The sequence below is a fragment of the Oreochromis aureus genome, linkage group 3 (assembly GCF_013358895.1).
Source record: "Oreochromis aureus strain Israel breed Guangdong linkage group 3, ZZ_aureus, whole genome shotgun sequence".
NCBI classification, from domain to species: domain Eukaryota; kingdom Metazoa; phylum Chordata; class Actinopteri; order Cichliformes; family Cichlidae; genus Oreochromis; species Oreochromis aureus.
The window spans coordinates 130428547-130434546 of record NC_052944.1 but is presented as its reverse complement, the minus strand read 5'-3'; the positions used below and the strand labels follow the sequence as shown (position 1 = coordinate 130434546).

At 44.8% G+C, this 6000-nt stretch overlaps 1 pseudogene; it reads left to right on the top strand.

The window, feature by feature from the left end:
* The first annotated feature begins 584 nt into the window (after positions 1 to 584).
* Positions 585 to 6000, top strand: part of LOC120435326 — a 36206-nt pseudogene continuing 30790 nt past the window's right edge.

Below are 6000 nucleotides of genomic sequence, written 5' to 3'. Positions count from 1 at the left end.
CCCTCCATGACACTCCAATCAGGTGCCAGGACATCTTTAAAGCCTTACCTGACCAACAGAGACCCATCAGAGTGGTTCTGACCAACGGCGTGGCTGGTGTTGGAAAAACCTTCTCAGTGCAGAAGTTCACTCTGGACTGGGCAGAGGGCTTGGAGAACCAACATGTCAGTGTGGTGGTTCTGCTTTCATTCAGGGAGCTGAACCTGATCAGAGATGAGCAGTACAGTCTTCTGGAGCTGCTCCATGTTTTCCATCCAACATTACAGAAGGTCACAGCAGAGAAGCTGGCTGTCTCTCAGCTTTTGTTCATCTTTGACGGCCTGGATGAAAGCAGACTTTCATTGGATTTCACCAACAGGAAGCTGCTGTCTGATGTCACACAGAAGTCATCAGTCAGCCAGCTGCTGACAAACCTCATCCAGGGAATCTGCTTCCCTCGGCTCTCCTGGATAACTTCCCGACCCGCAGCAGCCAATCAGATCCCTCCTACATGTGTCGACAGGCTAACAGAAGCACGAGGCTTCACTGACGCCCAGAAGGAGGAGTACTTCAGGAGGAGATTCAGTGATGAAGAGCTGTCCAGCAGAATCATCTCCCACATGAAGACATCCAGGAGCCTCCACATCATGTGTAGTATCCCAGTCTTCTGCTGGATCACTGCTACAGTTCTGGAGCACATGTTGACTACAGAGCAGAGAGGAGAGCTGCCCAAGACCCTGACTGACATGTACTCACACTTCCTGCTGGTTCAGACAAAGAGGAAGAAGAACAAATACCATGAGGGACATGAGACGAGTCCACAGGAGCTGACGGAGGCTGACAGGGAAGTTCTTCTGAAGCTGGGGAGGCTGGCGTTTGAACATCTGGAGAAAGGAAACATCATGTTCTACCAAGAAGACCTGGAGCAGTGTGGTCTGGATGTGACAGAGGCCTCGTGTACTCAGGAGTTTGTACAGAGATCTTCAAAAGAGAGTGTGTGATCTTCCAGAAACCAGTCTACTGCTTTGTTCATCTGAGCATTCAGGAGTTTCTGGCTGCTGTCTACATGTTCCACTGTCACACCAACAGGAAGACAGAGGTGTTGGAGGACTTCCTGGGACAAAAGTACAGTGAGTCATCTCTGGATGATTTCCTTAAACAAGCCATGGAAAAGTCCCTCCAGAGTAAAAATGGCCACCTGGACCTGTTTGTTCGCTTCCTTCATGGCCTCTGTCTGGAGTCCAACCAGAGACTCTTAGGAGGTCTGCTGGGTCAGACAGAGATCAGTCCAAGAACCATCCAGAGAGTCATCAACAACCTGAAGAAGATGAACAGTGATAAAATCTCTCCTGACAGAAGCATCAACATCTTCCACTGTCTGATGGAGATGAACGACCTCTCAGTACATCAGGAGATCCAAGAGTTCCTGAAGTCAGAGAACAGATCAGAGAAGAAACTCTCTGAGATCCAGTGCTCAGCTCTGGCCTTCATGCTGCAGATGTCAGAGGAGGTTCTGGATGAGTTGGACCTGCAGAAGTACAACACATCAAACTGGGGACGACAGAGACTGATTCCAGCTGTGAGGAACTGCAGAAAGGCTCGGTGAGTCCAGATGTGATCATTAACATCATTGATTAGTGTAGATTAGTAGTTTAGTTCTTCAGATATACACAGTGCTAAATGACTCACATTAGTTTGAGTTTCTCAGATAAAATGTGTGTGTGCACTTAGCATGATCCTGCAGTCGTACGCTGCAGTCGTACGCTGTGTGTCGTAGACTCACATCTACATGTAGTACCTGTGTTGTGTCATCAGGGGGCAGTATTTTAATCTGCTGCTGCTGTTGTTGGTCATTCAGACGCTGCTGTTAGAGAGACAGAAATAAGAATCTATGAAGAGCTTCTTTGTAGTGAAGTGAACTCTGATGTTACAAACAGAGACAAATATCCAGAGCAGTCACCGTCTGAGCTTCTCCTCTGACTACAGACAGAACTACAGACACAGAGTTTAGTTTCATAAACATGGTGAGTGAGGATGAAGGTGCTGAGGAAGACTCTGGTTTAGTGTGATTATAGTGTGATGTACTGATGAGTGACAGAGCTGTGGGTCAGAGTGAGGCTCAGAGGTGAACCAGCTGTGCTCTCTTACTGCCCACAGTGGGACAAACTGAGTGAGAAGACACTGCTGACATCTGGACTGAACATGTGTCAGATATGTGAGCTAACGCTGATGTCACAGCAGCTCATGGATTCACTCTGATTCCTGCTACTGCTCCTAATGACCAATGTCTGACTTCATGTCCTCATTAATCACAGAGCTGACTGTTCAGTGTTTAGTTGTTGCTGAAATGTCGTCCCTGTTTTCTGCTGATGGAAGTCACTGCTGTGTGTTTGCCTGCTGTTTACATCCCTGAGCTCACTTCCTGGCAAACGTCATGATGTCGTCAGTGCTTTATAGACGGTGGGAGGTTCATGTTGTAACCACAAAGTGTTTGTGTCCGTACGCTGCAACCTTCCACACCATCCTTTATTGTACAGACTCAGCAGCAGCTCCATGGATCCCAAATCCAAGAGTGGAGAACAGATTTGAAGTGTGTCACATCCATGCAGTCACAGCTGTTTCCACCATGTTTCCACTGATATTAATCCTGTTCAATGACACGTTTCATATCAGTGAATATGTTCTTTAGGACGTCCACTGACATGTTTAAGTGTCCTGCTGGAAATCACTCAAATCATCCATGAAATCCATGAAAAATCCTTTTAGTGTTTCTAACTTCACCCTCTGTCCTCTCTCTCTCTCCATCCTCCTCACTGCTTCTTTCACTGATAATCACACAAACATCGTATTCAGCTACAAAATAACACAATAATATCATCTGATGATCATTATTATAAGAGCAGGATCCATATTTGATATCAGAGTAACTGCTTGGTTATGTGCAGTCATCATCAGTGACTGTGGGTCAAACAGAAGCTTTCTGATTGGTTGCTGACTAGGCCTGCACAATAAATCGAAAATTTATTGTCATCGCAATATCAGCCTGTGCGATGGGCCCATCGCAAAACACGGCGTAAACTGCGATAATTGGGGTACCCTAAAATGTTTACACACGTGCTTTAAAGAATTTACCAATCAAAGAAACCCCTTGACACATTTGACCAGTTGAATAGAGCCCTTCATGGTATTAACCAATCAAATAGATTAGTGGCCCGCCTTCTATGTAGGGGGGAGCGAACAACGCTGCAGCAACGAGTCAGAGTTGTAAAGCCTGAGAGGGAGACGCATGACAAGAACGCTACCGACTATGAACTCGTGGCTAAAAAAAAAAGTACCTCGCTTATTTGGAGGTACTTTGGATTTGACAAAGACGACGTTCTCCAAACACAGGTACTCTGCAAAACTTGCCGAACACTCGTGGCAACCACCAGAGGAAACACGACTTATCTACACCATCATCTTCAATACAACAACAGAGAACTGTTTGAAGAGTTCCAGAAAGACAGGGCTAGCCAAACAAAGGTTACTAATGTTAAGACAAAGAGCACAGCAGTCCAACAGCCATCTCTGTATCAGAGTTTTTCAAGTGGAACTCCTTATGAGAAAACGTCGAAGCGCTACAAAGAAATAACAGAGGCCATTACACATTTTTTGGCTAAAGACATGATGCCTATAAATACAGTTAGCAGAGAGGGCTTCACCAGTCTGATACATAAAGTGGACCAGAGAGACCACACCCCCTCACGAAACTACTTTTCCCATGTCGCCATTCCACAAATGTACGAAACATGCCGCAAGACCGCGATGTTTGAACTGAGCCAAGCTGAAAACTACACAAGCACTACAGTAAAGTTTCCTCTCCAGTTTTGACTTACATCATAACTACTTGGTGAGTGGTAAAATGATGAACAACTGCATAGAGATAATTTGCAGTATAATTTAAGTTATGTTTATTTAAAACTAATTATAGAGACCGGGAAGGATGTCTTTCAGAATTCAAGCCTCAGAAAATCTTTTATGGGGGCAATGTTTCAATGTTAAAGTGAACTTTGTTGTTACACTGCTAATACAGCAGCTTTCTTTAAATAAAACTGTTGCAGTAAAACGGAAATTATGTATTCAGGGTTTTTTTTTTGTTTTGCTATTTATTTTATCGCAGGTCATATCGTTATCGCAGTATTGATCACAGTTATCGCACATCGCAGGTTTTCCTAATATCGTGCAGCCCTATTGCTGACCTTGGTCACCTGTCCACTCTCACCTGTTTGTGTTTGCTCTCTCTTTGCTGTCTCCATCCTCTCTCTCCTTTCTCTCCCTCTCTGTTTTTGTACCGTCACTCAGGTCCAATGGAAACAGTGACATTTACAAACCAATCAAAGACAAACTGATCCATGTCAGGTTATAACAGTATTCAAAGTGAATACAGGCTGCTGCTGGACACAGACAGGTAACATCATTTTGACTCACTGTCACCTGGATCTGGACTCATAAACACTGAAGCCCTGAACATGTCTGTGAAGGTTCTCAGTCATCCAGGTCATTGTAGTCAAAGGAGTTTGCGAAGAAAAGCGTCTGGACTTCTTTGCGTTGCTTGAAGATGTTTCACCTCTCATCCGAGAAGCTTCTTCAGTTCTAAGGTCAAATGGCCGAGAGTCCCAGATTTAAACCCAGTGGGAGTATCCCCCCAAGGAGGGACAAAGGACCCCCTGGTGATCCTCTAATCACATGAGCCAAGGTGTGAAAGCGGGTGTGGGACCTAATCAGCCAGGGTTTCGGGTGAGCTCATTGTGAAATCTGGCCCCACCTTGTCATGTGAATTCCTGAGGTCAGATGGCCCAGGATGTAAGTGGGCGTTAAGGCGTCTGGGGAGGGAACTCAAAACAGGAATATAAATCTTTTTCTGCCAACTAGCGACACACCAGCAGACTAATGGCTCAGAAAGCTAAAATGAGCCAATCATTTCTGTGTTTAGTTCCCCTGAAATCAGATCTGATATCAGCAGCTCTGAGTTCATTCATCATTATTGTCCAGTGATGAGATTTCTGCTCCGTTTGGTAACAGTCAGCAGGTTTTTCCTGCGTGTGGACGTGAACAGTCGTACCTGACAGCAGGTAGCAAACAGAGATCATCTTTCCAGCTGGAACTCTTCACTGAGCTGAACTCATTCAAAATGTTCTGGAGTCAAAACAGGAAACAGTCCAAATGTGTGTCTTCACTCTGACTCTGGATCAGATCTCAGTGACAGACTGTGGACATTATGGAAGCCTAAATGTGACACCATCTTCCTCCTTCATCTGCAGATTAAAGCCCAACAAAGATTCTCATTAAAAGTCTGCAGGTCTGAGAGAGACTCAATCGTTGTGTCATGTCAAGCACAGTAAGAGGAGCTGAAGCACAGATGTGAAGAGCAGAAGTTCATCAGATTATGACCTCACTCTGTTTTGTCTTCATATACATTCAGTCTGTGTTTATAATGCAGATTTTCTGCTTTTATAATAACACATTTTATATTTTCTATCATCACAGACTGACTCGGTGTGGACTCTCAGAGACTCACTGTGAAGTTGTGGCCTCAGCTCTGAAGTCCAACCCCTCCCATCTGACAGAGCTGGACATGAGTAAAAACAACCTGCAGGATTCATCAGTGAAGCTTCTGTGTGCTGGACTGGAGAGTCCAAACTGTCGACTGGAGACTCTGAGGTGAGTTCACTGACTGCAGCTGTTGTTGTTTTTCTGTGTTTCAGATCTTTGATGTTTGAAACTTTCTTTAGTTCCTAAATGTTCAGGATGTGTGTGGAAACAAATGTGAAGAAGTTTGAGTGCTTTCAGAAATGTGTCTTTCCAAATGACTGAACAACAGTTTTTCCTTTTGGCTCCAAATAGACGTGACAGACTTGAGAATGGTTCATTTAAAGGCTGACAGAAGTGGATAGGTGACGGGGAGATGTTCGAGAGGATAGTTTTTCAGCCTCCACGGGTTCATGTTGTGCTCCATCAGTCAGTGAAGATGAAGTCAGTAGT